This window comes from Drosophila eugracilis, unplaced genomic scaffold (genome assembly GCF_018153835.1).
Source record: "Drosophila eugracilis isolate 14026-0451.02 unplaced genomic scaffold, ASM1815383v1 contig_634, whole genome shotgun sequence".
Classification (NCBI taxonomy): Eukaryota; Metazoa; Arthropoda; class Insecta; order Diptera; family Drosophilidae; genus Drosophila; species Drosophila eugracilis.
In genome coordinates this window covers 142,946-155,940 of record NW_024573519.1, presented here as the reverse complement: position 1 = coordinate 155,940, position 12,995 = coordinate 142,946, and positions in this window count along the sequence as shown.

Genomic DNA, 12,995 nt, shown 5'->3' with positions numbered 1-12,995 from the left:
CGAATGAGGTACATAAGCTTTAAGAATGCGTTTAATAAGTCAAAAACAAAAAATTATCGTTAGAAATATCAACGATGAAAACGAGAAAAAACAACCCCCACGACCTAGTTCTCTCTTACCTAATACAATAAGAGCTCTTATTGTTGGACCTATAAATTGTGGTAAAACCGACATTATGCTCAGTTTGATTGAGGGTCTAAATGGATTGAAATTCGAAAATTTTAAGTGTTTTCTAAGTGTTTATATCAACCTAAATATGACTACTTGGAAAAATTAATAAAACCTATTAAAGGAATGGGATATCATACTTTCTCTCATAACGATGGTGTATTAGACCCCAGTGAAGCAAAAAATAATTATATTATGATATTTGATGATATAGCTTGTGAAAAACAAGACAACATAAGATCTTATTTTTGTATGGGTCGTCAAAAGAATATTGATTCCTTTTATTTATGTCAAACATATACCCATATACCTAAACACTTGATTCGTGATAATGCAAATTTATTTTGCAAATAATGTTTAAACAAGATGAACAAGACAATATGCGACATATATATAGAGATCATATTAATACAGATAAGGAATGTTGGGAGGATAAATTTGGATTCTTGCTTATAAGTAAAGATGATGATATGGATAATGGAAGATATAGAAAAGGTTTTGATCAATTTATTTTGATTTAAAAAAATTATTGGATTTGGTATAAAAATAGATTAAAAATAAACATTTCCACAGTTTTCCACAGATTTCATTATGTCTAGATCAGTGACCTTGTCCTTGATTGGAAATAGTTCTGTTATAAATACAAACTATTTTCCACCAATCGAATTGGATGGACGTTTTGAGTGTGCATTAATTGATTTTAATATGTACAATTCAAACCCAAATATAGACGAAAAAAACAATCTCTTCCATATTGTAACTAATGTAATCACCATTCCTACTGGATCCTATGAACTAAATGATATAACTGATTATATTTATAAAAAACTTAAAGATTATGGTATTAAAAAATCTTTTAAAATTAAAAGCAGTAACAATACTCTTCAAGTGGAAATAATCAGTACTCGGGATCCGGTTTACTTTAATAATGAAAGATCAATTGGCCAACTTTTTGGTTTTGATAAAAGAGTTTTAGAGCCTCACCCAACAAAAACATATCTATCGGATCAGACTGTCAATATTTTAAAAATGAATGCTATTCGTTTGGAATGTAACATAATTAGTGGTTCACATATAGATAATACACCTAATCATACGTTACACGAATTCAGTATTAATGTTCCTCCTGGCTATAAAATGAATGTGACACCACAAAATCTTATTTACTTGCCAATCAACTGAGATGAAATAAGCACACTCTCCATACGCATCGTTGATCAAAACGGAGATTTGGTAAATTTACGTGGTGAAAACGTTTCGATTCGGTTGCATATTCGCATGATAGAATGATTATTTATAATAAAAGACCTGGTTCATACACTCAACAAAGCATTACTAATTGTAAAGCAATGGGAAGAGGATCAACTATAAAAAGAAGCAAACAATGAATGAAATTTTAAATGTTCGAGAAAAAGTTTACTCGGATGAGAGTATTTCGAAAAATTAGTTTCATACGTATTCATCGTATAATCAAACATTTAAAATCAAGACTTATATGTGCTCCCTCATGAAAGTTACCTCAACTTTCAAGGAATTCTTAGAAAAGATACAGCAGGCGATCCTACAACATATAACGTTACCATTTTTTTTTTAAATAATTGTATGGCTTACTTTTTGGATGAAATCAAGTACGAAATAAATGGATGCGAGATTTGTAGAACTCAATTTGTCGGTATAACAACTAGACTATCAAACTCTGGATTGATTCTGACCAGTTGAAAAATTTATTGGGGTTTGCTGAAGACTATAAAAGGTTTTGTTGAATTGTAAACATGAACTTGTGCTAATGCTAACCAAAAACCTAGATGAAGTTTTAAAAAAAAAGAGATTGTAACAAACATCTTAAATTAGAAATAACCAATATAAAATGGAAAATTCCTCATGTGACACCTAGTGACATTGCAAAAATTAAGACGTATGATATTATTAAAAGTGGTGTAGCCTACCTATTGCATTTCGTAGTTGGGACTCTTTTGTTAACCCAAAATTAAGAAAAGGAACTCACCACTGTTGTAATGTTAAATTATCAGCAAATCGGGAAAGTTCAAGGCTTGCAATAATCGGACTTACACTACACGGAAAACTTATCACAAATAATTCATCAAACTTGAAGGTTCATTTAAATTCTGAATCATACCCATATGATAATTTATGTGTTGATTTCAATAAGAATCAGTTTGCTCACCTATCTGAAATGTATTCAAGATTTCAATCTAGTTACCACAATCGTGAGTCACAGCCATTTTTAGCACAAACGAAATTCAAAATGAAAGCTCCAATTATCGTAATTGATATATCATATAATATCAAAAATCAACTGAACTGAAGACACCAAGTAAAGAAAATACCCAAGCTTATTGCCTACTCATACACGATCGATTAGGCGAATATAACCCCTTAAACGGCTTAGTACAACGAGTTGTTTGATATTTTTATTTTTTTTTAGAGGAAAACGATTTCCCTATTGTAAAAATCATGTTAAAGGTGGTGTTTGTGCTCTAAACAAAGTAATTAAAAATAAACAAAACACATCTTCTTGCATTCACGTAATTTCTTGAAGAAATGGATAATTTTTTTCAACAATTTAATGGGAAGATATTTGAAAATCATTTCCAATACCTTCTTAAAACAAAAATGATGTTCATGAATCAAGGTGCACAAGATCTGAAAACAATGTTCTTGTGGTGAACACTTTACATTCTGTAACACCGATTCGAGACTGGAAACATGCGCATGCCTCTTCTTTGTAAATCAAAGGAATGGAGCTAGAAGAATAATTTCATTGTATGAATAACTAATAAATAAACGAATTATGTGAAATGAAAAAAAAATGTTCTCATACTTTTTCTGAATAAGGGAACGAAAATATATAGACTCAGTTGCACAGGTATGTCAGGGAAGAAGAAGAAAACTTGAAAATTTTAGAACAAATTCGGGCAGCAGGCGGTAGAGGGAAATATTTTTAAAACTTAAAGTCTTGGATGTACACTTTGTATTCGAATCAAATTAAATTGTTTTTCAAACAGTTTGATAGACTAAATTCTCACTATCTGCGACTTCTCCTTATTAATTAAAAACTACTTGAGTGTGAAGAAGTTAAAATGATAACTTCTATTCATGGCAAACACCTAGAAACATGTATCTAGAGTAAGGATTCAGCTACGGAAGGAATCGACACTTGTAGATGTCATAAAAAAATTTGAGTACGAAAGGAGGCAGCAAACATTGTGAACATATATTATAATCTAGAAAAAAAATGAGAAGGAAATAAAAAATGCAAAAACTACTTCATAGCAGTTTTCATTATTGTATTGAAAACTAAAAACAAGACACAAAAACAAAAACACTGAAATAAAGAAACAATAAAATAAACACATTTTTTTGTTAAGGTTACGTGCGCAACGGATGCCGTAACATGCTCCTAAAAGATGTTTACAAATCTGATGCATGACTGTGAAGTGACACTTTATTAGGATAAACAACTTCCATAAGAATCCATTCTGATGGAAGGGACCGACAGACAGATAGGGGGTTTTGGGATGGGGGAAATTTAATTGATAAAAACCATTAATGTTACAGTTAAACGATAAAAACCATTAATGTCATATTTAATTGCCCATAAATCTGGCCCAGAGCCCGCATTTTAGTACTACTTACAGCAACGCAACAAAACTGCTAACCAGTATACATCAGAGGTTGAGCAGATGACATAAGCTCTAGAGAGTGCGTATATAACGGACGGATTTTCATTAGAATTAGCCAGAAGTTATTCCACCCAACAGGCAGTAAAAGCTATGACCAAAAACTGTACCATTGATAAGGTAAAACTTATATGCAATCCGGCAATTTCAACTCAATAAATGATGCCGTTTCCAAATTTGTAAACAGTTGCACAGAAGCAACTGGACAAGGAAATTCAGTACTACCAGAACTTTACATAGCTCGGCGGAAACCGCAGACGCGGAAGTTATAGAGGTAACTTTCGTGGTCGTAGTTATAGCTACAACAACCGAAACAACTATAAAAGTAGTCGCGGCCAATACAGAGGAAACTAGAGGGGGCGTGGCCACTCAAACAGAGGCTACCATAACAACAATACCAACAATGTTGGAGTTATTGGCTAACTCCTCGGAAAAGTCCGACACCCCTTGAAGCACTCAACAGTAGAAAGTGCTAGAGTTCATACCATTAATCAGAGCGAAAATATTTTTGTATCTTTCACCTATGTGACTATCGGAAAGGAACTTGTCTTTTTGGTAAACACCGGTGCCGAAACTTCAACATTAAAAGAAAATTTAGATGTCTTTCAAGACATACAAAACAATTGCATAATAGACATAAGAGGAATAAGCCAAGAGGTTACGAAATCCAAGAGTTTAACGTCGATTGAAATACAGACTACCAAATATATAATCCAACAATATTTTCATATCGTACACTTACAACTAGATTTTCCGTGTGATGGCATCTTAGGAATTGATTTTATTACAAAATACAACTGTCAATTAGACTTCCAGGCATCCGAGGAATGGCACATAATAAGGCCAAACAATTTAAAATTTTTAATTTATGTTCCAATAACATACAGTTCTGGCAATAACTCAATTCTTTTGCCCTCAAGATCACATGTTATTAGGAAAATTTAATTAAATTCAAAGAAGAAGGTGTATTAATTCCAACTCAAGAAATCAAGCATGGAATTTATATAGCAAGTACAATAGCAACAACAAAAAATGCTTATATAAGACTACTGAATACAATAAATAAAGATAAAGTGGTCAGTGCTAATAATTAAACATATGAATCACTTTTTAATTATGAAGTAGTCAAAGCAAATCAAGAAAATTGAAAAAAGTCTGTATTAAGAAAGTTGTCGAAAAAAAATTCTTCACCAATTTAAATCACAACTTACTAATTTATGCAAAAAATATATTGATATATTCGAGAGATAAAAAGATAATGAACCGTTATACACAAAAAACTACAGAAGCCACACAGTCAGGTAAACGAAATTCAAAAAGTGGGTCGGAAAACTAATTTTCGATGGCATTGTAGAACCTTCTTTATCTGAATCTAATAGAATTTACTTGTCCCTAAAAATCAACTCCAGGTTCCGAAGAAAAGAAGTGTCGATTAGTAATTGACTATCGTCCAATTAATAAGAAATTATTGTCCTATAAATTTCCACTACCTAGAATTGATGACATTTTAGATCAACTAGGTCGAGAAAAATATTTCTCATGTCTTGACTTAATGTCAGCATTTCACCAAATACAACTCGAAGAAAGTTCAACAGATATGCATATGCTTAAAATCTTAACAGATGTTTTTGAGAAATGTAGGAAATGTTCATTTTTATGCATGAGGTGACTTTTCTCGGTCATATGTGCACAGTTCGGGAATATTTCCAGACGTCAAAAAACTACGACGTCATTATGAATTATCCAGCACCACACAATGCAGACAGCGCTAGACGTTTCGTAGCATTTTGCAATTACTACAGGCGTTTCATAAAAACTTTTCACAGCACATAACAAGATTATGTAAAAATAATGTTTTCTTTGAATGGACCGATGAAATAGCAAATAGCGTTCCAGTACTTAAAAACTAAACTTATGGAACCTACATTGCTACAATATCCAGATTTCAGCAAAGAATTTTGTATGATTTCTGATACAAGTAAGCAAGCAAGTTGAAAAGACAATTATGTAGCTGATGCGCTATCAAGAATAACCATCAAAGAACTACAAAATATTACTGGAAATATAAATAAAGTCTCTACAAGAAATCAAATCAAAAGAAAAGTCCTGTGCAGGACAAGACCAAGTAGAATTGCCTAGGCAATCTACAAATGAAATGAATGTCCAAATATATTAAAGAATATATCAGAAGATGTCAAAAATGCCAGAAAGCGAAAACAATTACGCATACAAAGACCCCATTATCCATTACAGAAACGCCAGAAACAGCATTTGACAGGGCTATCGTGGATATGATCGGTCCACTACCAAAATCTAATAATGGAAACGAATACACAGAACACTCATCTGCGATTTAACTAAATTCTTAGTAGCTGTACCGATACCAAATAAAAGTGCAAATACAGTAGCAAAATAATTCTATTATGATATTTGATGATGTAGCTTGTGAAAAACAAAACAACATAAGATCTTATTTTTGTGTGGGTCGTCATAAGAATATTGATTATTATTTATGTCACACATATACCAATATACCTAAACATTTTATTCCTGACAATGCCAACTTTATTACAATGTTTAAACAAGGCGAGTTAAATATGCGACACATATATATAGAGATCATATTAATATACGAGGTGTGTTCAAAAAGTAAGGTGACTTTTCAAATTTCGCGGGCAACATATTTTCGATTATCGATTTTTTTGTTTTGTTATATTGGTACACTCTTCCCTAACATCTGTACCAAGTTTCAATGGAACATCCTCTTTTGTTTGGTTGTGAGAGGCGTAAAGTTACAAGTTATTTTGCGAGCTCGGCGATTTTTTGCTATCGAAAAATATGGATCAAAGGATTTGCATCAAATTTTGTGTAAAAAATAAAATTAAGTGCTCTGAAACACTTGAAATGTTGACAGTGGCATACGGTGAAACTGTTCTGAGTAAAAAAAATGTGTACAAGTGGTACAAACTCTTCCAAGATGGCCGGGAAGATGCCAATGACCAGCCTCGCTCTGGACGCCCAAGCACGTCAACAACTGATGAAAACGTTCAAGCAGTGACGAAAATTGTTTTGGAAAATCGTCGAATCACTATCAGAGAAGTTGCTGAAGATGTCGGTATATCGCTTGGCTCGTGCCATGAAATTTTTTCAAACGTTTTGGGTATGAGTCGTGTGTCAGCGAAGTTTGTTCCGAAATTGCTGAATTTTGACCAAAAGAACCGTCGCATGAGCATCGCTCAAGAGCTGTTGAATGACGTCAACGACGACCCAGATTTACTCAAAAGGGTCATAACTGGTGACGAATCATGGGTATATGGTTATGATATCGAAACCAAAGCCCAATCGTCCCAATGGAAGAGCCCAGGCGAGCCAAGACCGAAAAAGCACGCCAAGTTCGATCAAATGTCAAAGTTTTGATCACTGTTTTCTTCGATTACCATGGCGTGGTGCATCAGGAGTTCTTACCATATGGTCGTACGGTCAATAAACAGTATTATCTGGAAGTTATGCGCCGTTTGCGAGAAGCAATACGAAAGAAACGTCCAGAATTGTGGAAAAACAATTCATGGCTTTTGCATCACGATAATGCCCCTGCTCACTCATCTTTGCTTGTGAGAGATTTTTTGGCCAAAAACAACACCACAATAATGCCTCAGCCACCATATTCACCGGATTTGGCCCCATGTGACTTTTTCTTGTTCCCAAAACTGAAGAGACCTATGAAAGGACGGAGATTTGCAACGATTGAAGAGATAAAGACTGCATCGCTGCAAGAGCTCAAGGCTATACCGAAAAGTGCTTATGGGAAGTGCTTTGAGGATTGGAAAAACCGTTGGCATAAGTGTATTGTATCTGAGGGGGATTACTTTGAAGGGGACAACATAAATATTGATAAATAAATTAATAGTTTTTCTTGAAAATACAAAGTCACCTTACTTTTTGAACACACCTCGTAGATATAGGGTACGACACATTCGTGGAAATTTGTAAAAAATGTTGGGAGGATAAATTTGGATTCTTGCTTATAAGTAAACATAGTAGTATGTAAACGCTGGTTCTGGCACAGATTTATGGGCTATTAAGCAATCACATTAGTGATAAAGACAGGGTTTCCCCCACCCCGAAACCCATTATCGGTCGTCTCCTGTGATAAGGATTCCCTCTCACCCTTTTAGTCAGTATGGATTCTGGCACAGAAATCATAAACCCATAAATTATAGTTTTTTAAAATTAATGCACGTGTTCAAAGAAGTAATAAAATGTGACGATTGTATCATGATTAGTTTTCCGACCCCCCTATCTGTAATTTGGGAATATTGAAATGTATTCCTGACCCTAATTAGGAGGATTGGGAACGTCTTAAGGGGTTGAATTTTCTCAAAACACACTGTCAATTTCTATATATGTAAGCCTCTGTCTACGTGTGTGCGTGTGTATGGTTGAGTTTGAACCCCAGATGTGTGTGGAAACGTGACATGTGGAACCGATGAGGAAGTTCCATTCCAACACATAGATAAAAAGGACACACATTAGTGATTAAAACATGGTTTCCCCCGCCCCGAAACCCATTATCAGTCGTCTCCTGTGATTAGGATTTCCCTTCACCACCCCGCATGCCCTTTTAGTCAGTATGGATTCTGGCACAGAAATCATAAACCCATAAATTATAGTTTTTTAAAATCAAGGCACGTGTTCAAAGAAGTAATAAAATGTGACGATTGTATCATGACTAGTTTTCCGACCCCCCTATCTGTAATTTGGGAATATTGAAATGTATTCCTGACCCTAATTAGGAGGATTGGGAACGTCTTAAGGGGTTGAAATTTAATTGATAAAAACCATTAATGTTACAGTTAAACGATAAAAACCATTAATGTCATATTTAATTGCCCATAAATCTGGCCCAGAGCCCGCATTTTAGTACTACTTACAGCAACGCAACAAAACTGCTAACCAGTATACATCAGAGGTTGAGCAGATGACATAAGCTCTAGAGAGTGCGTATATAACGGACGGATTTTCATTAGAATTAGCCAGAAGTTATTCCACCCAACAGGCAGTAAAAGCTATGACCAAAAACTGTACCATTGATAAGGTAAAACTTATATGCAATCCGGCAATTTCAACTCAATAAATGATGCCGTTTCCAAATTTGTAAACAGTTGCACAGAAGCAACTGGACAAGGAGAATTCAGTACTACCAGAACTTTACATAGCTCGGCGGAAACCGCAGACGCGGAAGTTATAGAGGTAACTTTCGTGGTCGTAGTTATAGCTACAACAACCGAAACAACTATAAAAGTAGTCGCGGCCAATACAGAGGAAACTAGAGGGGGCGTGGCCACTCAAACAGAGGCTACCATAACAACAATACCAACAATGTTGGAGTTATTGGCTAACTCCTCGGAAAAGTCCGACACCCCTTGAAGCACTCAACAGTAGAAAGTGCTAGAGTTCATACCATTAATCAGAGCGAAAATATTTTTGTATCTTTCACCTATGTGACTATCGGAAAGGAACTTGTCTTTTTGGTAAACACCGGTGCCGAAACTTCAACATTAAAAGAAAATTTAGATGTCTTTCAAGACATACAAAACAATTGCATAATAGACATAAGAGGAATAAGCCAAGAGGTTACGAAATCCAAGAGTTTAACGTCGATTGAAATACAGACTACCAAATATATAATCCAACAATATTTTCATATCGTACACTTACAACTAGATTTTCCGTGTGATGGCATCTTAGGAATTGATTTTATTACAAAATACAACTGTCAATTAGACTTCCAGGCATCCGAGGAATGGCACATAATAAGGCCAAACAATTTAAAATTTTTAATTTATGTTCCAATAACATACAGTTCTGGCAATAACTCAATTCTTTTGCCCTCAAGATCACATGTTATTAGGAAAATTTAATTAAATTCAAAGAAGAAGGTGTATTAATTCCAACTCAAGAAATCAAGCATGGAATTTATATAGCAAGTACAATAGCAACAACAAAAAATGCTTATATAAGACTACTGAATACAATAAATAAAGATAAAGTGGTCAGTGCTAATAATTAAACATATGAATCACTTTTTAATTATGAAGTAGTCAAAGCAAATCAAGAAAATTGAAAAAAGTCTGTATTAAGAAAGTTGTCGAAAAAAAATTCTTCACCAATTTAAATCACAACTTACTAATTTATGCAAAAAATATATTGATATATTCGAGAGATAAAAAGATAATGAACCGTTATACACAAAAAACTACAGAAGCCACACAGTCAGGTAAACGAAATTCAAAAGTGGGTCGGAAAACTAATTTTCGATGGCATTGTAGAACCTTCTTTATCTGAATCTAATAGAATTTACTTGTCCCTAAAAAATCAACTCCAGGTTCCGAAGAAAAGAAGTGTCGATTAGTAATTGACTATCGTCCAATTAATAAGAAATTATTGTCCTATAAATTTCCACTACCTAGAATTGATGACATTTTAGATCAACTAGGTCGAGAAAAATATTTCTCATGTCTTGACTTAATGTCAGCATTTCACCAAATACAACTCGAAGAAAGTTCAACAGATATGCATATGCTTAAAATCTTAACAGATGTTTTTGAGAAATGTAGGAAATGTTCATTTTTATGCATGAGGTGACTTTTCTCGGTCATATGTGCACAGTTCGGGAATATTTCCAGACGTCAAAAAACTACGACGTCATTATGAATTATCCAGCACCACACAATGCAGACAGCGCTAGACGTTTCGTAGCATTTTGCAATTACTACAGGCGTTTCATAAAAACTTTTCACAGCACATAACAAGATTATGTAAAAATAATGTTTTCTTTGAATGGACCGATGAAATAGCAAATAGCGTTCCAGTACTTAAAAACTAAACTTATGGAACCTACATTGCTAGAATATCCAGATTTCAGCAAAGAATTTTGTATGATTTCTGATTCAAGTAAGCAAGCAAGTTGAAAAGACAATTATGTAGCTGATGCGCTATCAAGAATAACCATCAAAGAACTACAAAATATTACTGGAAATATAAATAAAGTCTCTACAAGAAATCAAATCAAAAGAAAAGTCCTGTGCAGGACAAGACCAAGTAGAATTGCCTAGGCAATCTACAAATGAAATGAATGTCCAAATATATTAAAGAATATATCAGAAGATGTCAAAAATGCCAGAAAGCGAAAACAATTACGCATACAAAGACCCCATTATCCATTACAGAAACGCCAGAAACAGCATTTGACAGGGCTATCGTGGATATGATCGGTCCACTACCAAAATCTAATAATGGAAACGAATACACAGAACACTCATCTGCGATTTAACTAAATTCTTAGTAGCTATACCGATACCAAATAAAAGTGCAAATACAGTAGCAAAATAATTCTATTATGATATTTGATGATGTAGCTTGTGAAAAACAAAACAACATAAGATCTTATTTTTGTGTGGGTCGTCATAGGAATATTGATTATTATTTATGTCACACATATACCAATATACCTAAACATTTTATTCCTGACAATGCCAACTTTATTACAATGTTTAAACAAGGCGAGTTAAATATGCGACACATATATATAGAGATCATATTAATACTCGTAGATATAGGGTACGACACATTCGTGGAAATTTGTAAAAAATGTTGGGAGGATAAATTTGGATTCTTGCTTATAAGTAAACATAGTAGTATGTAAACGCTGGTTCTGGCACAGATTTATGGGCTATTAAGCAATCACATTAGTGATAAAGACAGGGTTTCCCCCACCCCGAAACCCATTATCGGTCGTCTCCTGTGATAAGGATTCCCTCTCACCCTTTTAGTCAGTATGGATTCTGGCACAGAAATCATAAACCCATAAATTATAGTTTTTTAAAATTAATGCACGTGTTCAAAGAAGTAATAAAATGTGACGATTGTATCATGATTAGTTTTCCGACCCCCCTATCTGTAATTTGGGAATATTGAAATGTATTCCTGACCCTAATTAGGAGGATTGGGAACGTCTTAAGGGGTTGAATTTTCTCAAAACACACTGTCAATTTCTATATATGTAAGCCTCTGTCTACGTGTGTGCGTGTGTATGGTTGAGTGGGAACCCCAGATGTGTGTGGAAACGTGACATGTGGAACCGATGAGGAAGTTCCATTCCAACACATAGATAAAAAGGACACACATTAGTGATTAAAACATGGTTTCCCCCGCCCCGAAACCCATTATCAGTCGTCTCCTGTGATTAGGATTTCCCTTCACCACCCCGCATGCCCTTTTAGTCAGTATGGATTCTGGCACAGAAATCATAAACCCATAAATTATAGTTTTTTAAAATCAAGGCACGTGTTCAAAGAAGTAATAAAATGTGACGATTGTATCATGACTAGTTTTCCGACCCCCCTATCTGTAATTTGGGAATATTGAAATGTATTCCTGACCCTAATTAGGAGGATTGGGAACGTCTTAAGGGGTTGAATTTTCTCAAAACACACTGTCAATTTCTATATATGTAAGCCTCTGTCTACGTGTGTGCGTGTGTATGGTTGAGTTTGAACCCCAGATGTGTGTGGAAACGTGACATGTGGAACCGATGAGGAAGTTCCATTCCAACACATAGATAAAAAGGACACACATTAGTGATTAAAACATGGTTTCCCCCGCCCCGAAACCCATTATCAGTCGTCTCCTGTGATTAGGATTCCCCTTCACCACCCCGCATGCCCTTTTAGTCAGTTTGGATTTTGGCACAGAAATCATAAGCCCATAAATTATAGTTTTTAAAATCAGTTCTCGTGTTCAAAGAAGTAATAAAATGTAACGATATGGAGAACCGACATACGTTCATGGACGCACCATAATAAAATTGTCAAGTGCATAGTCAAGTATAAGTCAATGTTTCAAGTTGTTTATTCAAATTTCAGATTTTTTAGATTTCAGTAAGTAAGAAGAAAAGGAGAACATGTGTCTAAGTTATTTCTAGTAGCTAGAACACAGGACATAGGCTGATTATATTACATCAGTTTTATGTTTAGCTGAATTTATTTTAAAATTTTAAATACTTATATGCACGGATACTCGGTATGTATGTGTGCGCCTGAGCTTTTACCCAATACCGCAAGCAGC